At 36.4% G+C, this 26,396-nt stretch overlaps 1 protein-coding gene across 14 annotated transcripts in view; it reads right to left on the bottom strand.

Annotated features, from left to right (window-relative positions):
* epb41l3b (erythrocyte membrane protein band 4.1-like 3b) overlaps window positions 1-25,798 on the bottom strand; it is a 73,276-nt gene extending 47,478 nt beyond the window's left edge. For 8 of the 14 annotated variants that reach the window (XM_049478837.1, XM_049478845.1, XM_049478842.1 and 5 more), the window contains exon 1: window positions 8,046-8,164. The gene's annotated coding sequence lies outside the window, so the exon portion shown is untranslated. Of the gene's footprint in view, window positions 1-8,045; window positions 8,165-23,805; window positions 24,380-25,622 lie in introns of those variants that run through there. The other 6 variants (XM_049478847.1, XM_049478848.1, XM_049478849.1 and 3 more) reach the window with 4 other exon arrangements.
* Window positions 25,799-26,396: the final 598 nt, after the last annotated feature.

The following is a 26,396-nucleotide window of genomic DNA, read 5'->3' as shown; positions in this document are numbered from 1 at the left end:
AAGACTGCTGAAGGCACCTGCCCAACTGCAAAGTGGAGAACCACAAGGGCTGGCAAAGACAAGAAGAAGTGAAGCTAACCCAACAAGACCCTACTACAAAACTCTATAGAAAACATGCCAACTGGGCACCGAAAGTACTCAGAGAAGACAGCAACACTGCCCAGTAAGATACAGTAAGAAAAGCTTACACAAAGTTCTTGTTGCACTGTTGAATCAAATAAATAAATAAATAAAACTTCTGTAAAATATAAATTAGTGTGTTTTGTTCTGAGGTAAAATAACAGGATGGTAAAGAACGTTGTAAAACTGAATCTGAGCATTTATCACCCTAATCAATGTAATGTACTTACACTTTACACATCAAAGAATAACTTAAGTACTCAATAAATGCATTTAATGCCATCTTGAATGATAATTGCTTCAAGACTAAAAGACTTAGGTGTGATCAACAACAAAGCCAACAAAAAGCCAAGTTCTATTCTGAAATGTCAATGTCTAGCAAGAACTCAAATAAAAAAATATAATAACCCCCAAAATTTAGATTTTTTACTATTTTGAGCTTTAAGATTCATTGGACAAAAATGAAACCAGCCTCTTATTTACTAGGGTCAGGAATAGAGCTAAGATTGGGCCCAAAAATTCCAGCCTAATCCGGCCCGAGCTCGTAAACCTTCTGCCCGAGCCCGACCCAACCCATACACTGTCCTTTTGAGCCCGAGCGAAACCCACATTTTTAAGTAAGTAGAGCATTAAAACTGAGCTTTTAAAATATTTTGGGCTGTTTATATAAGCAAAATCTGTTCTGAATGATGTTAATTAACATTGCAACACTGAAGAAGCATAGACCTATTATTTAAGAACAATGATTATTAAGAACCAACCTCCCTGTCTACTGTAATATAATTAACAATGCCTAAGAAAATAAAAGATTTTTAAAACAAAATATATATATTTTTTCCTAAACACTGCACACTCATTAAACTGAAATAGACCAAGAACAACAACATAATTTACAATTTACAAGCTGAGAATCTAAGCTCTAGTTAGGAATCACAAAAAGTTTATCACAATATGTTGAGCATGATAACAATGATATCACAATACTGTGATTCTGTGATTCTTGATACATCACAAGACAATTCCCTACCATACTTTGCAGCATCTTTGTTACTGAAGAGAATAAAATACTCCTAAATAAGCAAATAACAAGAATCATGGATTTATGAATTTCAACACCAGTATTCTTCACCAGAGGTTTATCCTATTCATTTGTTAAGCACCAAACCACATGGATTAATGAAGAAATAACTTTAGTAAGGGCCTAAGATGCGAGTCTTAGGAAATTTCAATAAATATTCTGATATTTGATGTCACGCTTTGATATGATACAATACAATCAAACCCCTACCATCTACACACAGCCCAGCAGTGATATTAGGTGAAAGCAAGCAGCTGCACTGTTCTCAGTCCTCCCTTTAGAAGAGGTGAGATAGTCAGAGGCCATGGGCTGTTCAGCAGCTGTGAGTCTGATCTCAGAGCTGGGCAGTGTGAAAGCAGTGGTGATGCAGCAGTTCATGCAGAAAAGAGCTGGAGGAGAAGCCAAATCCCATTCAGTCTGCAAGCGCAACACATCTCAACTAGGTCAAACTGAACCATAGGGCCTGAACACGGAGCGAGAGGCATGACTCCAACTGACTCCACGTCCAGCTCACGCTCTTACTGTTCAGTGTTAACATAATTCAGAGAGAGACATAATCTTACAGAGCACGTCAGAGAGCATGCTTTCACGGCCAGAGATGAGGTCAGTCTTCAAGGCCTGATTAACATTTTACAGACATACTGACTCAGATACACTCTTAGAGCAGCAGTTCCTAAGATATTTCTAATTTATATTAAAAGCAGTAACATTCTTGAGTTACAAGGAAAAAAATATTGTAATTAATGGTATCAGTGTCCTGGCATGACCATCCCTGAAGCAATTGCAAAAAAGAACCACCTCTTTTAAAGGTCTTATAAGTACCTTCACCTAGTGTATTCACACCCACACATCTCTTCAACAAACATGTTTTTTTATAAATACAAAGGTAGTGTATTGCTTATTACAAAACTACCTTTTTTAAGAGTATAGCTGGATGTTCATTTCTTTTTTAGCATTCTATTTAAAAATGAAGTCAATCATGTAAACTAGACTCAATCCACTGACTTTTTTCATGTAAAAGAGAAAGAGCATCAGTATACAGTCTGACCATTTGTTCCTAGAAGATTCATCCACTTATGATAATGGAGACAGAGCCGACACCAGCTACCACAGCAACTGCAGTGGGTTGTTGTGGAAACCCACTGTTGTTATAGCAACACATTGTTCCATCATGATGAATATTGTGTAAAGTATCTTTAAAAAAAAAGCAGGAAACCAAAAATAAAACTATTCTTAATGATTTGTCTCACAGCATAGCAGTGATGACACTTTAACACCTTATAAAAATAGATTTTCAATATATTTTTAGTATTCAGTATCCACTTAATATTTAATGCAAACTGTGAATTCTTCAGCATCCACTATAAGCTATTCAGAATCCACTATGAATTAGTCAGTGTCATCCACATATTCTTAAGCATGCTGCAATGGATATTTCAGAATATAGTAAAAATAAAAACAATACTTAATCTGAATTATATAGTATTTGCTATAAATGATTCACTCATATACTTTTAATTTGGAAGTATACAATATAAATCATTCAGTAACTACTATTCTTCTATCTACTAAAAATAATTAAGTGTCCATTAGGAACTATTCAGTAACTGTTATAAATACTCAGCATCTACTCTGAATTATTTTGTATCTGCTATGAATTATTTATTATCCACTAGGAACTATTCAGTATCCACTATGATTTAATCAGTGCCCATGGTCAATTATTCAGTATGCATGTGAATTCTTCAGTATCTAAACTATTAAATCAGTAACTACTATGAATTCAACAGTATCTTATCTTGACAATACTTCATCCAGTATCCACTATGAATTATTCAGTAGCTTTTACACTCAACCCTGCTGTTAGATCAACTAATGCACACAGGACAGTAGGTTAACAGGGAAAAACATTTCCTACAAAGATCAAATACTCCGTATTTTATGTAGTGATGTGTGTCCATTAGCTCATCACCATGAAGATAACTCCTGGAAGAATGCTGACCACTGTAAAATTAGTGACAATAGGCCACAGTTCCCCCAGGTCAAATATACACCCGGACATCTGTCAGCTTTACGCTTTACTGTGGTAATTTTCTGCCACTTTGCCCTGAAATCCACACCGTTAAACTCAGAGCAGTGAGGGACTGGGGGAGGGAGAGACAGGCTGAGGCCATCTGCGCTCTTCACACTGCTTTATATATATATATATATATATATATATATATATATATATATATATATATATATATATATATATATATATATATATATATATATATATATATATAAAAAAGTATATATAAAAGAAATGAGATGGTAGTGTGAGTGTGAGTGTGCTCACGTGTGAGTGTATCCTCTAAATTTAGAGAAGTGATACAGGGCAGAACAGCAGCTCTTTTGTGACACATTGAAACTGAGACTGAATGTACAGAACATTAAAGCCTATTGGGCAAACTGCTGTTCATTACAAATACAGGAAAACAAGCCAAACACCAGCACACACATCAATTCTACAACAGGGCTGCAAGAATTAGTCAATACAACCTATAATATTTATGATAAAAAATCTGTCGACTCCAAATTCCTGTGTTAACAATCATTAATTCATTCCTTTGTAAAAGCACTGCACTAAGTGCTGGGGACAAAAACATAATAGGACAGGAAGGGTAAGAGACTCACTCAAACAGTATGTCTCAAAAAATGTGTCTTCAAAAGTGCCCAAACACTCCAGATTACTAAAGTAAGTGAATATGTAATTTATTAAAAATCTTCTGGGCACTTTTATGACATTTTAATCCCAAATTCAGCTGTTTCTATCATTTTATCTATCAAAAATAACTAAAGCTAAAAAATGACCCAAACTTTAGAAAGGAAAGCAAAAAAAAATAACTAATCAGTATCACAGCTGCTCTGCCACTTTACTGCTAGTTCAGGCTGATCAATCACAATTAGCTCAATCAAGACCATGCAGCATTCAGATCACTCCCCTCCCACCACCAGCTGAGTCTGATCTGGGTAAACTGAGCGATCAGGAGCCTCCTGAGAGCTGGTCCTGCAGTCCTGCAATCCTGCCATCCTGCCACACACACACAGATGAGGAAATGGACGTGGTGGGGTACAGCACCACAGTGGGAACAGAAGGCCCTGCACTGCTGAGTGAGTGGGCAGAGGTTTGAGTCAGCCAGCTGCTGATTACAGCAGGAAATCAAGAAACCCCCATATGCTGAGATGCTGAGGCAGGACACTCTTTAGCCTTTGTCTTATGCAACCTGCTGACTTATACACAGAAAGCACAGGTTTTATAGGCTGGGTGGTAAAACACTGCACACAGAGTATACAAGCACAGCACTGCAACCTTTAATGTGAGCTATAAAAGTGTTCATGCCACCTGAGCTCTACAAGACTAGAATAGTAATGTTAGATAGATAACTTAGTATCAGCATTGGTTTGTTTACCAAAAAAATGGCTTAAATGGCACTGCTGGGGTAAATAAGCGACTAAAATAGCACTGCTGAGGTTGTCAGATGTGTGACTAGAAGAGCACTGTTTGGGTAAATTTATGACAAAAATAATACTGTTGAGGTAAACATGACATTAATGCACCTCAGCAGTGCAATTTTAAAGTAAAATAGCAATGTCCAATTAAACATATGACAAACAGCACAGCTAAGATAAATATATGATCAAAATTACACTGCTGACGCAAAAATATGTGAAATATGTGTTAATATGTGTAAATAATATATATATAAATATGTGAATAAAACAGCAATGCATAAGTAATTGTATGGCTACAATAGCACTGCTGAGGTAAATATGACTAAAATTACATTGCTGAGGTAGCTAAATCTGTGACTCAAATAACACTACGTAGATAAATGTATGGCTTAAAATAGCACTGGTGAAGAAAACACATGATCATAATAGCACTGCTGATGTAAATTCAAGGTCTGTATAGCACTGCTGAGGTAGTAAAATATGAGACAAACATAGCTCTTCTGAATTTAATGATTAGAAGAGTAGCACTGGTAAAGATTACTGAGACATTACTGTAGTTAATCAGTGGTAAAACAAATGACATATTTAACAAGAACAAGTGAAAAAAAGTACATTATTTGTCCTACTGCAGCCCAAGCCCAATGCTGGTGCCATGTCTCACCTGCTGTGCAGCACACCTGTCAATCAAAACGGGTTTACAAAACAGACCTGACCCCTGAAATGACCTCCACCGTGCACCTGCAGTAAATATAGGCCAGCTTATCTGTACTACATCTGCTGAGCATGACTCATGTCAAAGGGGAGTCCTATGCAAATTGTGGTGGAGAAGAGGTCAAGAGGTTGTTATGAAAATAACAGTCAACAACTGATGGGGACATACCTACAAACTGGTACTGAACAATACTTTCACTAGACCTCAAAAACTGTTGAAGTCATGTCCACACATCATACGACAAATCGAAGCATTTTACACAAAGATTTATAGTTAGTGCAGCCTCCTTGACTTCTGTTGTTAAACACAGCAGTGGAAAAAATAAGAGACCCCTTAAAAATAATGAGTTTCTTTGATTTTACCTAATTGAAAACCTCTGGAATATAATCAAGAGGAAGATGGATGATCACAAGCCATCAAACCAAACTGAACTGCTTGAATTTTTGCACCAGGAGTGGCGTAAAGTTATCCAAAAGCAGTGTGTAAGACTGGTGGAGGAGAACATGCTAAAATGCATGAAAACTGTGATTAAAAAAACTAGTAATTCCACCACATATTAATTTCTGAACTCTTAAAACTTGAACATGAATATGAACTCGTTTTCTTTGCATTATTTGAGGTTTGAAAACTCTGCTTCTTTTTTGTTCTTTCAGCCATTTCATATTTTCTGCAAATAAATGAGAGAAATGTTGTCCGTAGTTTATTGAATAAAACAACAATGTTCATTTTACTCAAACATCTACCTATAAATAGCAAAATCAGAGAAACTGATTCAGAAACTGAAGTGGTCTCTTAATTTTTTCCAAAGCTGTATGTTACAACACCATCTATCACCTCTTGCTCTGCCAACATTATTTTGGTAATATGTGGGGAAGATGCTAATAAAAGATCTCACTCCCCTCTAGTCAACAAATGCACCCTCTTGCCTAATAGTTTCTCTAAGGGAAACCCTGAGTCTACTAGTATTTATCATCGAAGGCCTAAATAAAAAAATGTGTATTATTAAATATTAATTGCAATATTGGGTTTTCTTTTTGCAATATCATGCAGCCCTATCCCTAATATACACAATACTGTTCATGGCATACACCCAAGATGCTATACAGGTGAAGAGTGCGTTAGGAAAATGGCTTCAGACTACATTGTTGACAAGCTGGAGCTAAACAGTCAAAAACTCTTACCCTCTCCATTAGAAAGTACCATAGCATTCAAGAAAAAACATTTCAAGCAGCTGGCGAAGAAAAGTAGTGGATCTAGAATAAAGACTTGTTCAGCTGTATGAAGAGCTGAAGAAGTCTGACTAGGCTCGGCTTGCGAACAAAAGGTACAGGCGGGTTAAACCTGCTTAAAGACTTATGCTCCATCCTAATCACTAAATCACTCCTGACTCCATTCCCAGCACTGTCTGCTGCCCCACAAGGCCAAGTTCATTCTCACACTCCTAGGAATCTTTGTGGAGCTGGCTGGGTGGAAAGGTGCCCGCAATTACATTGAACATACATGGAACATGGAAAGAATTAAGAGACCACTTTAGTTTCTGAATCAGTTCATGGATTTTTTTCTCTACTATTTATAGGTATATGTCTGAGTAAAATGAACATAGTTGTTTTATTTTAGAAACTATAGACAACATTTCTCCCAAATTCTAAATAAAAATATTGTCAGAAAATGAGAAATGTCTGAAATAACAAAAAGATACAGAGCTTTCAGACCTCAAATAATGCAAGCAAAACAAGTTCATAATCATAGTTCAAGTTTTAAGAGTCCAGAAATCAATATTTTGGTGGAATAACCCTGGTTTTAATCACAGTTTTCATGCACCTTGGCATGTTCTCCTCCACCAGTCTTACACACTGCTTTTGGATAACTTTTATGCTTTACACTCCTGGTGCACAAATTCAAGCAGTTCAGCTTGGTTTGATGGCTTGTGATCCATCCAGCCTTCCTTTTATTATATTCCAGAGGTTTTTAATTTGGTAAAAATACAGAGCTGTATATGTTATTAGATTCAGAGTTAAAAAAAGATCAAAAATAAGTTGAATTTGGAAGACTTACAACAAGCAAATTGCACTGTTCGGTTAAAGAGCACTTATATTATAAATCCAAAGGGAGAAACAGGCTATTGTATTAGTTTAAACCACCCCTAAACTCCTGGACTGAATCACTACATTAAAAAATAGCTAATAAAACACAATCTGCTGGATGAGCTCCAGCGTGGGCAGCAGCGGAGCGGTGTCAGATCTGAACCCAGCGCCTGGTTCAGCCAGCCCGCCCACATTAACTGTACATACACGCTGCTGTCTAACCACGAATTTCTTACTATATCACACTCAAACCAGAGCCGAGATATAATAACTAACAACAGCACAGCCGCCACTCTTCTTAATAAACACCATTCACAGCTAAAACAGCCACGTTTACAGACAATCTCACCAAAGCCTCCAGCTAGCGTAGCTTAAGCTAACTAACCAACACTCCACTCCACCACCTTCACCCATGCCTGGGTTTAGAGGTAAACAGCAACAGCAACAGCAGCAGCATTAAAAACACCGCCACAGGCTAATACCCTCACTAAACACGCCTTAATTACACCCTGAAGCCTTCCCAAACAGCCAACACACAAACCCCGGATCTTACCGACCGCGCCGTGTGCTCTCTGCGGGCTGACAGCCGCTGTATTCCCCGGTGGAGGAGCTGCTGAGAGCGGAGAGGCTCAGCGTTCAGTCCGCACTGGACTCTGGAAGGCGGCGCTCGCAGCTCCTCCACCGGTTTTCAGCAGAGCCCCGCCCCCCTGCGCGGTGATTGGCTATGCTGTTAATTTTCGCAGCAGGATATGACCAACAGCAACAACGGACTACTTGCGAATATTGACTTCTAGCCAATCACAGCAATGGTGGGCGGGACTGGGCTGAAAATAGGTGGGAAACGAAACTACGCTCCTGAGATTTGACGTACTTTACTACACCCAATAGACAGCAGCTAAAACAGAATATACTGTTTGTATATATATACAGTTTAGTTTCTGAATCAGTTTCTCTGAACTACAGACAACATTTCTACCAAATTCCAAATATAAATAGTGTCATTTAGAGCATTCAAAGAAATTAATATTTGGTGGTATATCATTGGTTTTTAATCACAGTTTTCATGCATATTGGCATGCTCTCCTCCACCAGTCTTACACACTGCTTTTGGATAACTTTATGCCACTCCTGATGCAAAAATTCAAGCAGTTCAGCTTGGTTTGATGGTGATCATCTATCTTCCTCTTGATTATATTCCAGAGGTTTTCAGTTTGGTAAAATCAAAGAAACTCATTATTTTTAGGTGGTCTCATTTTTTTCCAGAGTTGTATATCATGTTTATGTAGTCATGTAGTAACTTAAAAGTATAAAACAATTCAAAATACTCGATGAAGCCTTAAGATGGCTCTTATCTGGTGAGCTGTTAATTTGCAGTTTCTGAAGCTGGTAACTCTGATGAACTCATCCTGTACAACAGAGGTAGCTATTGTTCTTTCTTTCCTGAGGTAGTCCTGATGAGTGCCTGTTTCATCATAACATTTTTTGATGGTCTTTGTGACTGCACTTAATGATACATTCAAAGTTCTTAATTTGTTTTGGATTGACTGACATTCATTAAAATATTTTTTCTTTACCTACTTGAGTAGTTCTTGCTATAATTTGGATTAGAACATTACACAAATAGAGCTATTCACTATATACCAACTCTACCTCTTCACAACTTTACAACTGATGCTCTCAAACACATTAAGACTCAAAATATTTAAGCAAATAACTCTTGACGAGTTCAGCACAGCTGTTAACTGAAAACCTGAATTACAGGTGACTCTACCTCATAAAGCTCCAAAAAATCCAGCCAAGATGTTCAAAACGGTCATCCAAGCAAGAGGTGCCCCACTTAGAAGAATCTAAAATATAAAACATATTCTGGTTTGTTTCACACTTTTATGTTTAATAAATATTTTTTTATATGTTTTGCCTCATAGTTTGGGTGACTTTATTATTAATCTACATTGTAGAACATTTTTAAATAAGGAAAAACAATGGTAATGTATATGAACTTAAGATTCATATACAGTCACAATCTACATCTATATAAATTGAGAAGTGTTGTGAGTAAGGTTTTACACTGACCATCATGCTCATGGCAAGGCATTTTAAATTAAAATATCAGACTTAAATGAAGCCTAGAATTGTCCATAGAAAAAGACATTATGACTAAAAATATGATACATGCTATATTTTATGTATTATTTATTATGGATTATGGTAATGCAAACACATTCCACTACATCTCTCTCTCTTACACACACACAGACACAGACACAAACACAGACACACATTAATTAAGATCAACCAGTGCAGCCTGTGGTGGGATTTGAGGGCTTTGCCTTCTGTTTCACAGTGGGATCCATAAACCCTCTTTTCTGCACTGCCTCTCTCACCCCTAATGTTCAGACCGTCTAACCACCCATGCTATTCTCTGCAATGGTATATGTGCATATATATCTCCCACTAATGAAAGACTACTCATGTGGTACTCCCTTACTCTGACCACACTGTGGAACCCTTTTCTCCATGTACCGCACTAACAGATGCAAACATGCTACGCACATGATGCTAAAAACAAATCTAAACACGCTGGGTGGAGATACAGGGTTTTATAGGCATCGCTGCCAAATTTGTTCATGAGGTTGCAGCATTTGGAAACAGTCCAGTCACAAGCTAAAGCTCTTAGCACATTTTGTCAAGAATGTTTGTGGCTTTTATGTGCTGAAGTGAAAGCGGACGTGTTGCAGATCATCGCTCTTTACTTTGTCTTCACTCAGCTTTTTTAGAGGAAGCAACGTCTATGAAAGAACTGGGTCTGGGGTCATCAGGTCATAAAAACAATCCAACACACTGGACACTGGATACACTCAGGCCTAACTAAACCAGGAGACAATATATTACAACCTTCACAACTTTCAAATTTTCTGATACAGCTGCTCACTAAAGTCTGACACCCTCTCATCTCTAAAGACTAGTCACAGACTTTTTAGTCTAAGATTTTGCAAAGGCTGGGGGTCACTATTTTCAAGACTGCAACTAGATTCTTCTGAGCTTATTTCCCATCATGCTTCTGGTGGAGTTTACGTACAATACATATTAAATACTTAGTTACAAATAATGTGCTTATCAATACTGTGATTTATCAGAGACTCACAACTTTTCTCCTCATCGACAGTTTATTTTTCTGCCACACTGTTAGTTAATATTTTTTAACATGATACATTTTGTGTTTAACTCTGCCTATAAGCTTCTTCCCCTCTCTTTTTTTGCTACAACTTTGTATAACAAGATTGTATAGCAAAGAATCACAAAGTTTCACTGCTACACATTTGCCTTTGTTTTAGATAGATATCATGTAATAAAGAACATCATTCTTGCAAAATGTGCATTTATTAAACTTGTTTGTATCAAAAATACAAAACTGGTGCAAAATAACTTTAAAATAACTTTAAATATAATGACTTTAAAGTGCTACCTGTTTAAAATACTGTACATATTAAAATAAGAACCATTTAAGACATATTAACTGCAAAATGCTTTCTTTTTTAAATCGCTTCAAATAAAATATTGTCTTGCCTCTTCCCATAGCTCTTCTCCTATTGGTTGTTGACATTGTTCATGTCACTAATTGCATGAGCCAAGTCTAAAGACATACGATAATATTAAACACGGTTAATTTTGTCGGAGCGCCAGGAAGCGAACCCGACTTAGTAAAACTTTTAATCCTAACCAACTCATCTGCAGCTTGACTCTATCCAGACTCATTAGGCCCAATCCAAAAGTTCAGCTTCTGAGGCCAAGTTATTACGGGAACGAGTGTGTTTGGCCGTGGAGTTCATTAGGGAAAGTCCCAGTGTCTGCCTTAGCTCAACTCAACCATGTCAAAACACTGCAGTACACTCTGCAACTCACATGCAGCCTACCGTAATAACAGCCTACATATCTACTGAACGTCACTGCTATTCCCATCACTGCTCTTCTGAGGGGGAGAGAAGCAGGTCAACCAGAGGAGATACCATGGCCAGTTTATGGACCAGAGCTGAGGCTATAAACTCTGAAAGCAGGTTCTGTCTTTAGTCTACAGCTCTACCAGATATAAGGACATTCTTAGTGACATGCAAAACTTACAGAGATAAGAGAGAATATTTAGGCTAAAATACTGTGGGAAGTCAATAATGTAACAAAAGAAAATAACAATGCGTTAATCTAATATATACAGGATGATCACAATCCATCAAACCAAGCTGAACTGCTTGAATGTTTGCACCAGGAGTAAAGTATAAAGTTATCCAAAAGCAGTCTGTAAGACTGGTGGAGGAGAACATGCCACGATGCATGAAAACTGTGATTAAAAACCAGGGTTATTCCACCAAACATTGATTTCTGAAACATTTCATGAATATGAACTTGTTTTCTTTGCATTATTTGAGGTCTGAAAGCTCTGCATCTTTTTTGTCATTTCTCATTTTCTGCAAATAAATGCTCTAAATGACTATATTTTTGTTTGCAATTTGGGAGAAATGTTGTCTTTAGTTCATAGAATAAAACAGCAATGTTCATTTTACTCAAATATATACCTATAAATAGCAAAATCAGAGAAACTGATTCAGAAACTGAAGTCGTCTTTTAATTTTTGTCAGTGCATCTTCCACTTAATTATAAATTATTATTGGTGAAATCAAAGAAACTTTGATAATTTTTAAAGGTGTCTTATTTTTTTTCTGGAGCTGTATATATTGGACATATTAGTGATTTTCAATTGATTAATAACATTAATTGAATTAATCACAACAATATTCTGTGGTTATCATGAAAAAATATATATATTTTAACAAAGCACTTTAGGCTTGTAAAAGTTTGTAAAGACAGTGAGAGTTAGTTATAAGATTTACTTCATTTCAATCTCACCCTCCGGTCTGCACAGTTCATATATAAAATAAGCTGTAAAATAGCCTTGTACTTTTGTAATGTCGCACAAAAATACACATTTACATATAGCCCCCTAAATTCAGCCTATATTAGTTTATCCCCTCCTATTCAAACAGCACTCATAAAGACTACTTAATACTGCACATAACACAGGGCAGCCAATCAAAAGAAAACCAACCATTTACAGTATATCCCAGTATACCCAGAAAACTAAAATATGAATATTTTTGTTACACAACACCTCAAAAATCATCAATAAAATCCTATCTTAGGAAAAAAGGAAATATGAGGAAATATGGCAACAATACATCTAATCATCTTCAAAGCCTAGAACACAATCAGGAAGGCGATCAGGATATATCCAGTTATGGAATATGGTGATTAATACAGGCTGTTGACCACCCACTGAAAATTCTGCCAGAAGCAAAAAATGTATATTCTGCAACTCAGGGAAAAAACTGCCATCAGGGAAGAAACTCAGTGACTTTTAACCCACTGAATCATCACTTCAGTAAAAGAAGGGGGAAAAGTCCTGTGCTGGTCAGCAGAATGAGTAAGAGTAAGAGCAGACACCAGCTGATCTCTTCCCTCTACATTCTTTCTCCTCTTGTTCTTTTTTAAATAGATGATATATTTCATATATTTTCCAGCAGAGGGCCTCATAGGAGCGTTCCAGCCTGACCTGACCTTCACCTTAAATATGATTTACATGCAGCTGTCAAATACCTGCAGCCGTTAACTCACTACAGCGCATAGTACACGTGGTGAATGCACACCAGCAGTGTGGATTCAGTGAAGGCTTAAATTATAGCAATTTTAACTAAAAAATGCATAAAATATCTAATCCTAATCTAATCTCAGTGCTGGATGATGGTGCTATTAGGGGAGTAATGGTCACCAAATTAATGGGTCAGAGTGTGACACAGTTTTTGGGGTCTTATTTTAGTGATCTATAGGTGAGTTTTTGGAATTGTAACTACTAAAAAAAGTACACCTTGCACGACTCGAAACACACAAAAGGCATGTACTAATTCTCCTAATTAATCATGGGTTTGTTTTTGGCATAAACATGAAATAAACCAATTAGTCACTCTTTAAGAGCCAGGTGTGCTCTGACATATTGGCGTATTGCTATTTAAACAGCACAACGCTTCTCACTAGAAGAAACAGAGCTGCAAATTCACACTGTAAAGGTGCATGAGTAGGTCATTTACGGGAACAGCAACGTTTTTTTTATAATGTATTTTCTTTATTGTTGATGTAAAAGTTGGGTTTGTGCACTGCTGCATTTCCTTGTGTCTGTAATGAGCGGGAGTATCCGACTGTTTAACTGTTGCCAGGTTTTAATCAGTCAGTTGCGCACCTGTGTTTTCTGCTGCCACCATAAATTCTCCTGAACACACCTCACTCCCACACCACCACGCTAATCAGCATATATATATTCCTAAACTCAGATGCTATTTAAATGCTTCAGGCGGAAGTTGTGAAAGTAGACTGTTGGCAGGGTGTGAGATAGCAATAAGCATCGCAACGCACCATGTACAGGGTGAAATATAGCGCCAACAGTGTCACAATTTTAAAATGACCTAATAAAAGCCAGCCAATTAGAACTAGAGTTAGTAGAGTTACTCAGCTTGTGTTTTTATTAGTTTGCTCCCTGTAAATCCATTGTAACCTGACTGTAAACTGCTGATGCCAAGATCCAAACAGAACACGGCTCATGTTTTGGTTGGAGTTAAACTGCGTTGTGCCTCCTTGACACTGAGTTGCAGGACACCTGTAGCTGTTCTCCACATCTCAAGCTGTAACATTAGCCATGTATGGCAGGCAGCCAGAGACAGTGAGAGAGACAGAGAGAGAATCTGAAACCAGTTCCCACACCTAGAGCTACTGAAAACACCTTTTACTGCCAGATCATTCGGAGGCAAATTCCCCCTCATTTTCTCCATCATTTCTCTTTAGTTTATACAGCAACAACCAACACACTAATAAACTCCTTTTTATAGACTTGATCTAAAATAAATGTTGAATAATCAGGTGTTTAGAGACTTTCCAACAAGCTGATAACACTTTATCAAATGCAATTACACTGAAAACCTTCAGTTCTTTGATTTAACCACAGAACACAGGCTAGAACACTTAGAGAACATGAGGAAATATTAAATCTTCAGTTACAGAATAGGCTTGGTTGGTTGCATATGCAAAGGCAAAGTCCAGCCACGCCTTATTAGCTCTAAAATGACAGGAAAAATTAAACTAATTCTCAGAACTTGAGATGAAAGAAACGTTGCTTTAATAAAGTGCACACTACATCAGATGGCTGCTCTATAAAATGAGAGATAAAAGACAGATAAGTTGGCAGCATTTGGGCTGTGTGTGTACGGCACATGACTGATCTTTATGCCTAGTTTCAGCAATGCTCTCTGACTTCATAAACAACGTGTGCCTTCTACTGTAACCTCTGCATGGCTGACATAACTGCAGCCTGAACCTTCTCAGCATTACAGACCGGCTGCTTTCAGCAAGTGTGAAGGACAACACATTAAAAGAGCACCAGTACGAGCACAAGTCACACATTAGAAAGATACAGATCATCTGACAAATGATAGTAAAAAATGAACAGGTCTGCTCTAATGTTCTTCTCATAGATATACACTGAAATATATGAACTGTACATAGTCAGAGTTGGAAGGAATACTTTACTTTAACCCCTTAAACCCTATCCATAAGCCCATACTTTAGTAGCTCACTCTGATAAGTGCATTAATGTCAAAAGTGCATTAATGTCAAAACTTTCACAGGGCCTGAAATAGAACTCTGTGGGATACCACAAGACATGCTAAACCCACTAGTTTTCAAACGATTCACCACAGTCTCTGCTAGGGTTGCAGAGGTACGAGACTGAAAATATCACAGTTTACAGTATCACAGTATACAGTATTTCACAGCTTAATGCATCAGCAGTGGGAGATTTGTAAAACTGCTATTCAAATACTCTTTAATGCAAAATTTAACAGCCTTAATTATGAAATGTACAGGAGGGTCAGTGTCCTTTAGTACTGATGATATATTATTCATATGGGCGATATGATAAGAAAATTGTTAATGATACGATAAAATATTGTCATATTGCCCAGCTCTACCGCACACCTAATTTCTGCATAAGGATTCAATGGGGTTAATACTGCTATAGGACACTGAGGGAGTGCATCACTGGATGTAAAGGCTGTATATTGGCAAGAACTGGCGGATACGATATGTATCTTGTGCTATATACTGTAAGCAAGGAGATATAATTGTGATTCTGTACATAAAATTTTAATTATAAATTTAAGTCTGTCATAGTATAATCACACTAACATATTTATAAAATCTAAATAAAAGAAAAGTTTATTTTTATCCATTTAAAATAGTGGGCTCTTATACCCTTAATACGATGATGCCCTCTAGACCTCTAATTGATACTAGGGGTTGACAATATGGCTTTAAAATAATATTATATTATTTCAGGGTATTTTTGCATTAACGATATTCTTGGCAATATGTCAAAACACGACATTAAAAAAAAGTACACAACTTAAGTAAATACAGTAAATTGCAAAACAAATACTTCAAAAAGACTGCCTTTTAAAAATAGAACAATATATATATATATTTTTTTTTACTTTGGACTTGATAAAACACAGTGGATCAACACCAGCAGATGACATGTCTCTCCAAACCATCACTGATTGTAGAAACTTCACACTAGACCTCAATCAGCTTGGACTGTGTTTCTCTCCACTCTTCCTCCAGACTCTGATCCCTTGATTTACAAATGAAATGTAAAATTTACTGATTTTTTGAAATCTACTAATATATGTTTTTTTTTTTTTAATTATGGCTGAATTTTCCACTATATTATTGAGCACGATACAGTGTTACCAAACACATTATCGCAATACAATATGATATTGATATTTGCTTACACCCCTACTGGATGTGGCTCATACACGTGGATTTATATACAAATATAGGTATAATAACTAATGCTGTATTTCTTGTACAGAACTGGTGAAAGTTAATGCTAACCTGTTTGATCTCTAAAAGCCTGAACTCACACTGCCAGGTCAGGATCAGTGGGGTAAGAAATGTTCTATCCCTGGATTTATTAGAAGTTCAGTAGGTGAAGCAATGTGACTTTTAACCCTAGTGATTTACAACAAGTTCATTTATATTTATTACATTTTTAACAAGTTATCAGCTGCCATTTCCTCTACTGGGTATGGTTAATATGATAAGATGACACAGCAAGTGTATCTAAGAGAGGATCACATGGCCGCTCATGCACATCTCAATAAACAGCTCAGCACTTCAGTCACATGAAGAGACGCACCGTCAGACGTATGAAGAAATCTGCTTAGGAGAAATGAAGCTTCAAAACCACTTAAATAACATGGAACTCGTTATCTACACATGATTAATATGTTCCATAGTCTGTATATATACACATGTATTTTACTGAGAGAGCAACATACATTTGATTTTCTTTTTCAATTTATTATTTGAAAAACAACTGAATAATTGATGCCAAACAATGATGTAATCCTTGACACGCAATACAAAGATAAATTAAGGCTATTTCATTTGTGCAATGGTGATATAATATAATAATGATATATAATATTGCCTATTGTGTATTTCGTAGCAGGAATAGCCCCTTAAAGTAAATGAGATGGCAAGTCAACTTTGCTCAAAAACCTACTGATTTATTTAGGTTTTATTTACGTTGGTATAAAATTTGTCTTAACATTCTTATTAATAAAAATATTGTATGTGCCCTTTTAAACTGGTAAAAAAAATGCATTTTTATGCAATTACATTTTAATTGGCATAAAATTGCATAACCAGTGGTGTGCAATGATATTTTAAATGACCAAATATATTATTTATCATAAGTGCTGGGACAATGTATCGTCAAACACAAATAGTTATTGTGACAAATCTTATATTTAGTATTCAGCTCTTGGACAAAATTTTAATTTAGTTCTGTCTTAGTTTAGGCCAAAAACATTTATTTTGGTGCTTCCTTATGAATTTTTATTTTATTTTAATATTTTACCATTGCTATCTTACAAGAAGTACCTCACTCCAAGATAGGTGTAATTTTTAGCCATTTTTGTCTAAAAATAGATTAGTTGCCAAATATTCATCCCTAGTTAAGACTCCAATACAAGTAAAAATCTAATATAAGTTTGCCTGACAGAGGAATCAAATCCTAGTTTTCTCCAGGAAAAGGTGGCAGCGCTGATACTGTACCGACTCTGCTGCGCCACCCCTCACCCTGCTGGAACAGTGGAGTGTAAACCACCAAATGATTACCTGATAAGATTTGTGATAATCCCATTTAAAACTACAGTAACAAAGGAAACGATGGCTTTAATCACAGCAGCAGAAACCCCAGAATAAAGCAATCAGTGCTGTAACAGAAGTACAATACAGTACCACATCTTCAACAAAGAAGATAACAAAGACAGATGAATACCCGATATCTCTGCTTAAATTTCCTCCTCTCTGACCTTTAACACTGCAATAGTGTCTGAAACACTGTCGCCCCATCTTCAGTGACAAGACTGCTGATGACAGGCTGCCCTTTAACCATTGTTCACCACTGTTATTCAAGTGTCTGTTTCTTACAGTGAATACAGACACTTAACAGTGTGTGCCTGATAGAAACAGGACACACTTGAGGCACAAATACAGTGTTAATGTTACTTTAGAGTACAAAACCGATGCTATGATATAAACTATGATACAAAGCAATTCTTATAGAAGATAATTAGGTTAAATGATTCTAATATAACAGTAAATAATTAAAATTAAAACAGAATATATGAAGTTATAATTAAATGAATATTCAGAAAATTTGCTTCAAAATCGGTAATACATTTTTTTGTTTTTTTACTGATTTTCATTCATGCATCAACTGCATTACACAGGCAATAGCAAAAATTGCACTGTAGCAAAAAAAAAAGCATTGTATTTTATTAATTAACCAATAATTCACTGATTATTAAAACATAACAATCTATTAATAAAAAACTACATTTTGTAAACAAAAACAGATTTTATAGATTACTTCATATATAACGGTCTAACTATTTTTTTGTGTGTTTTAATCAATCTACATAGTATAATTTGACTTATTTAGAACTAAATAAACACTTTTCCAACCAAATATATATAAATTGAGTATTTTTGTACAATGCTAATCCAAACAGATGTAGTCTCAATTTCTGTATCGGCTCACGATTCTAATATTAGTGTATAATCTCTGTTTTCAAACCATTAGAACCACTAAATACTAGTACTACTACTAAAAGTAGCTTTAGGTCTACAGTCCACTGCAAAATATTAATACACCACATTAACACACTATTATGTTTTGCAACAAAACACAGTACACATTTTTGATTAACACTTTAACCTTGCTTACAGCATCAAAATATACAACTATATATTAAATCAGAACTCCTGTATCATGAACATATTGTAACACCTGGTTTATGCCAGTACACAACCCTATTGCAGAAGCTCTTAAAACAGGGGGTTCCAAAAAAACTTTTATCGATAAAATGTGGCAAAATGAACCAAGAAACGATGTGGAATATATTTTAGCATGTATCATCAACATGTGCAGTAGAGGGTTAAATTAATATTTTGAAAGTTAGCTTTAAAAGAGTTAATTAAATTTTAGGCTATGAATTTAGTTTTTTACTGATTTTGATTTATTATTATCAATATGAATACACTTCATCAACACAATATTGTGTTTTGCAACATTGTACTGATTCTCAAAAACACAGTATACATTTTTGATTAACATGTATATGCTTGTACACAGCCCTTTTGCAGAAGCTCTTAAAACACCTTTAAAAATAAAGGTTCTACAAAAGGGTTCTTTGAGTGATTCCACAGAAAAACATTTAATGAGATTTAAAAGTCCAAACTTGGCTACCACAAATTTGCAAAGATCTTATGGAAGAAATTACTTTTTGAAATTACTCAAATAACTCTTTATAACACCTTCAAAATAGGTTTTACATAGTTTTTTGAAAAGCTTTTTGATGTTTATAATGTTAATAATATCTGCACAAACAAGCAAAGCAATGGCTGCAAAATAGGGGTGGGAATCACAGGGCATCTCGCGATACGATATCACGATATGCTGACAACGATAATGATGATATCACAATACTGTGATTCTGCGATACTTGATATATCACAAGACATTTACAATTCTTGACGATAGCTCACAACATCTGTGTTATTGGTGTCAATTTTACAGAATTTGACAACCAGTATTCTTCACCGCAGATTTACCCCAAGTCTAATAGTAAGTCTAATTGGGGTGAGTCTTAGGGAGTTTAGAGCACTTATGTTTCAATAAAAATATTAATATTTTATGCAATATATTTCGAATATAGCAGGCAAGCAAAAGCGATATGATACATCGCAATAGAGCTGGGCGATTAATCAATTTTATTGAATTTACAGACAATGTGTTTTTATGAAAATCGATTTTTTTTTCTGAGTTTTAATTTTCACCACCGACGCTCCCCTGTGAGCTGCTGTACTTCAGAGTAAGCTTAGCCCCGCCCCTCTCTCTCATCTTTAATTTGATTTTTAGTAGGGGAAAAAATCTATTTAAATCGAAAATCAGATTTTTTTTTTTTTTTTTTTAAATCGAAGATTTTTTTGGGGGGGGGGCCATATCGCCCAGCTCTACATCGCAATATCGATATTTTGTTCCACCCTTACTGGAGAATAGGGCTGCCACGATTAGTCGACTAGTCACGATTATGTCGACTATTAAAATAGTCGACGACTAATTTAATAGTCGATTAGTCGTTTTTTTTTTTTCTTTGTTTTTCTCTCCAAACTGCTGCGACTGCCTTTCTGTCCTGGACGCACATGCGCAGTAGTGGAAACCGGGGTAGGTAGTGGACGACATCTCAGGACATTATACAGACAGGCTCTGGTTTCATGGCTACCCCGCTACAGAACTCAAAAGTGTGGGATCACCAAGAAAATAAAAGTGAAACGCGTGCAATGCAATATCTGCAATGAAGAACTTGCCTTCCTCGGCAGCACAACCGCGATGCACGAGCACCTGAAAAGGAGGCATGTTGTGGCTGATTAAATGACGAAGAAGCTAAATTGCTATTTAGCTGCTAAAATTAGCGTAAACAGAGCGTTAACTTAGTACTTAACTTACTCATCTTGATAGCTTTAAAACAGAGGTCACTAATAGGCGGACCGCGATCCGGATCCGGACCCAGACGTTGTCACAAATGCCGTCCCAAACCGATAAACTACAGAGAAGGATTTCATTCTGACAGTGGCTTCTGTTTTCAGTGCTTTTCGGTGCAGTAAACTCACAGATCAGTCATGTGTGGTGTAAAATCACCAAACGCTCTCCTCTGCCAATCAGATCTGTGCAGACCGCTGCCCTGGCTAGAGAATTGGGACGCGGACGGGGAAAAACGCCTTTATAAAGAGATAGGGAGCCCAAGAACTGGCAGAAAAACAAGATCGGTCAGAAACTAAAGACACACTGAGTGCGACAGAGAGACGGTAATGTACACAATATCTGGACAGAGAGGCATTTTTTATTAATATACTTTTTTTTCATAATAGTTCAAACAACCTCACAGTTGAGATGTTTCATAAATGCCAGTGCCTTATCCTTATTTTACACAGTTGTTTACACTTTATGCTAAACAGTAAAATAATTGTCTGTTACAACAAGCTGCATATTTCATTAAAGGTTTAATGAACTATGATTTTAATTGTTTTTATTTTTAGTTAGCATATAGCTGAAATCTAATGATGGTTGTGTAATAGCAGCTGCATTCTATTGTGATAAACTGTGTTTTATATTCAATTAACGTATGATCCGATTAGTCGACTAATCATAAAAAATAATCGGTGATTAGTCGACTATAAAAATAATCGTTTGTGGCAGCCCTACTGGAGAACAAATCCAATTATAGAAAGCCTCATGTTTCTTGGCACTGGTGTATCGCCTTCACCAGTGCAACACTCGTGTGGCTTTCCAAGACATACCAGTACAGACCAGTCCACCTCTCTCTACTATTAATACCGCTGATAAGGAGTTTCTGCTTCCTAAGCGACATTTCTTTATATGGTCAAAAGGAGCTTCATGCCTTTGAGTCCAGCTCATCCATGGAGGTGAGTAGGGTCAATTGGAGCTTCCTTATCTCTGCTCTCGCTAGATATGACAGCGGCTGTGTTTTTTTCACACAGCACAGTTCACACACAGGGATCTGAGGCAAGAAAATCGAGCACAGTCAGCTCAAGAACAGCTCCACCGGGCAAAGTCTAGATCTGCTGAAACTGGGCATTGCCAACTCAGCTGAAGTCCCGAGAAAAACGGGACAGAAAGTCAGTGCTGAGGTTCGTTACGCCCCTTTTAGCCTCAGGTATCACCTGAAGAAAGAAGGAACATGGACTTTGGACATCTTCAACCTTTGAGCAGCACGTTATCACCCGCACACCTGATAACAGCTCAAAAAATGCAATGACGCTTCATTCACGTGACCTTTCATCTTCAGGCCAATGTTCCCAAGGGCAGAGAGGAGCGTTAAGAACACTACACCTTCAATCAGAACTTAAGAAAGCTTTTCAAGAGTTGCTCCACAATTGTGGAAACTAAATGTAGAAAGAAGTTTAAACAGGTTTTGCCTCAACAGTGCTGCTATAAGGTTTAATACCTTTTTATCCTGAGCATTGTTTTGATAAATTAATGTACTGTCCAATTGCATTTCTACACAAATTATCACAATTGAATATGGATTTTTACATTTGTTAGACATTTTAAAGTAATGGAAGAATAAACTTTTCATGATTACAGTAAATTCAGAAAAATACCTCAAGCTTCCATATAATCACTGTAATATTAAAAAATATAAAAATATATATTTATTCTGAATTTACTGTAATAATGAAAACTGTTTATTCTTCCATTACTTTATTTAGCCTAACAAAATATATTTTATTTTACAAATAAATATTTTTCTAACAAAAAATATTTAATTCTGGTCTAAAATAACTTTTTATAAATACAACGACTTTAGGTTCTTAGAACATTTAATCTGTCAACTTTTCTGGAAGTTCCTGTACAGGTTTTCTTGAATATTGTTTTGTCACATTTATGCATTTATTCTGACAACTGATTACTGGCTTTTCACATAAAATACTCTACTTCATGTTAAAAAAATGTATGCCAGTAGTTACAAAAGCTGGAGGTTCTTCAAAAAGCAATGAGCTTAATTTGAAATTATCGATTTCAAGTTGAAGGGAATTTTTAATTTGTCCCTCATTAAAAGATCAAATATAAAATGGCACATTAATCTAGATTATTTTATTTTGTTACTTTTGAATGGGCATTGTGGGTATTTAAATCATAGTGAGCAGAGTTTCCTGTAATGCCAACAACACTCAGATTAAATAGGAGCTTAAAGGAGCCGAAAAAAAAAAATCAAAGTTTAGTTTGGGTTACTAAGAATAACAAAAGACACTACTTACTAATATAAACATCTTCACCAGATGTGGCCGGTCAGAAATTTCATATTGAGGCTCTACTGATTCCTAGTGTTTTTGCTGTCATTTAAAACCCTGTATCTCCATTTTTGCCATAATGTAAATCTGGTGGTTGTTCTTTATATTGTGTCAAGTATTTATTGAATGGACCAATAGAAATGCTCCAAAATTACCTGGAATAAAACTATAAAACTATAAAAATATTTTGTTTTAAATGATTGAAAGCTTGTTCAGCATCAGCACAATGAGGTGATTTCAAATGGGAAATGAAAGCCAAAGACAGAACAGGATCACTTCCTCTTCTCTACAGACTGCCAACACTTCTGACACATCAGCTGGAGATCACATGACCAAAAAAAAGGGGGGGAAAAAAAGCTCCTCATATCTACTAATATTAAACCACAATCATTTAATATTAAATACAAAACCCCAATCGTGAATCTAAAATCCAAAAGCATCACAAGATGTTGTCCAGCACAGTAATCCTGAGATGCAATAAAACAGCAGAGCAGATCAGAAGGAGCACAGGAACATTACTGATAATTACTACATTCAGAATAGTTTTGGCAAGCGCTGGGGGTTTCCTGTTCCATAAATAGTCCAAGATCTGAAGGGAGGTTTTGCCCAAAATTCAAAGACAGTCCCTGACCACAAAGCACACACAGAGGCTGCATTCAGTGAGGCACACGTGCAGAATTTCCTAGAAAAGGAACTGATTTGATGGCTGCTCTTGGTGATTCTGCACACCAGCTAAGAGTAGCTTGGATTTTTTGGAAAATTGGACTTACCCAGTGGACGAGATGACAGGTTCCACAAATCCGTGATCCAAAATGGCAATGTGGGCCCAAAGTCCGAGACAGTAGAAGGAGAGAAACAATATATTTAGAGCAAACCACAAATATGAGTTAGATTTAGCTAAAAAACTAAAATAAATCATATAAAGACATTCCAATACTGTCATCTGACCACAGCAAATGCATTTATTCTATGTTTTTGAGTGCAATTGTGATGGATTTGAAAATATTTTAAAATAGTTTATATATGTTTATATTAGTAGCACCCAAGTTACCTAGTAGCCTATACTTCTATAAAAAAATTTAATCAGTACAATGTTTTCTAAACATTACGACGTTTGGTTCTTTGAATTCTCAATGTGTCAGGTTTTCTAGACATTCCTAGAACATTTTCTAATTCTTTTTAACTTTAATTTATTTATTCTCACAATCAGATACAGACTTTTCACATTTGGTAGGCATCATTAAAAAAGCAAAGAAAGTTTATTTTTTTAAACTTCATTTAAACATTAATAAAAACCCTCATTTAATTAAAGTGGAAAACATATACTATCACATTCATTAAACAATTTATAATAAAACCAGATTGCATTGCCCTGCAACAGCTGGATAGGAAATAAGCAATTAAAACTCTAATTAAGAAAGTGTAAGTAGAGTGTGGACAAAATGCAGAGATTTGTAACCTTACTTTTTTTTTTTATTGCAGAGAGTAAGAACCTTAAATATGTTTTGTCTGCTTAACTTACTTGCAGAAAATGAGAAATGGCTAAAATAACAAAAAAGATGCAGAGCTTTCAGATGTCAAATAATGCATATTCATAACGTTTTAAGAGTTCAGAAATCAATATTTGGTGGAATAACCCTGGTTTTTAATCACGGTTTTCACACATCTTGGCATGTTCTCCTCCACCAGTCTTACACACTGCTTTTGGATAACTTTATGCCACTCCTGGTGCAAGAATTCAAGCAGTTTAGTTTGGTTTGATGGCTTGTGATCATCCATCTTCCTTATGATTATATTCCAGATGTTTTCAATTTGGTAAAATTTTTAAATAGTTCTTTTTCAGAGCTGTATACTTGCTATCGGGGTAACTGTTAAGTTTGTAACAGAGAAAGTGTTCTGCCAAAATTTCTAAACGTTCCTGAAATGTTGTTTTCCCTTGAAGGTTACAAACTTACCTTTTTTGGACCTTCTTTGGGGGAAAATCGTTGCTGAACGTTCCTAATCCGTTCTCTGTTAGTTTAGTTATCTAGAAGCTGCAGACACACCACAACCCTTTAGCCCTTTTTAACTTTTTGAGCTAAATTTATCCTAAAAAGAGAAGAAAGTCTTGTAGCTCACAGATTTCAGTTCCTGGGCTGCCAGATGTTGGATGTGTTAGGTTAGGGTTAGGGTAAAAGACGAGGCTAAAGTTAGCTTCCTCTTCGCAGCTGTTTATTGGAATTCCCCGTTCCACCTTAAATAGAGCAGCAGCTCCCCAGTGGCGCCTGTTCTGAGTGGAACCGCTGTAAACGTATTGTTCCAATGTAACGGCTGCAGGATTTAAGGTGGAATGTTGAATTCGAGTACAAGCATTTTTTTTCTGCAGTTGTGTGCAGGAGTTTTCAGACCTGATAGTTTTTCTTTTACTAATTTTAACCTATTTTATTGCAGAAACAACATTTTAACGCTATTTAATCTGCACATTTAAAGAATAAGACTTCTATTTAATTAGTTTAATTAGCTGTTTATGTTGCATCTCCTCTAGAAAAGGTGACCTAAGTTAGTTCCTCACAAAAAAACAGTGTAAAAGTGTGTTGAATAAAGTCACCTGACTCCGCTTGGGCACTCAGAGCTCTCAGATGATCCCTCAGGTAAATGTCAGCACAGGTAAACGGCCAGCAGTCCCACCATACAGCGCTTATAGCACCTGGTCTCGAGCCCTGTACCTGAGCACAGTCCCGCTTAGATCCTCAAGCACTCAGGCTTCCTTCTCAGCAGGAACTACGAGGCCACGCCCACTCTTCAGCTCCCTTAACTTCATTCGTTGCTGGCGAGCTAAGTCTCGTTCTAGGCCCGCCTTACCTCCGCCCATAAACTGTACCTCACTAGAGGCTCCGTTGTCAAGGCCGCGTTCCAATATGAGTGAGCACTTTTAAGAGCACTATAAAACGTGCTCGCGTCTTAAGCACAAATAGTTTCTACAAAAGTCTTATAAACTGACCAAATTCTTCATGCAGCATCTGCATAGATACATGGGAAATTGTATGAATTATGCTTGGCCACTACTTAGGCTACATTCACATTAGCAGGCTGAAGTGACTCAAATCTGATTTCTTGCTCAATGTGGCCCACATCAGATTTTTTAATGGCTGTGTGAACGTGCAAAAATCCGATTTGTGCTTCTCTCTCGTGCCCAAACATATCTTGGTGCAGCTGTGCAGCTATAGCTGCAAAAACAGCAAAAGCAAACCGCCTGTTCTTTTTTTACCTCCTCGACCTGAGCATGAACTACAGACCAGCTGTTTACTGTTTCTCCACTCCAGCAAAAGATGCTCCACACATGAGCTGCTAACGCATCCATTTGCCTTTATAAAGCTACGAG

Source organism: Astyanax mexicanus, chromosome 4 (assembly GCF_023375975.1).
Source record: "Astyanax mexicanus isolate ESR-SI-001 chromosome 4, AstMex3_surface, whole genome shotgun sequence".
Lineage (NCBI taxonomy): Eukaryota > Metazoa > Chordata > Actinopteri > Characiformes > Acestrorhamphidae > Astyanax > Astyanax mexicanus.
This window is presented reverse-complemented; position numbering and strand designations above follow the sequence as displayed.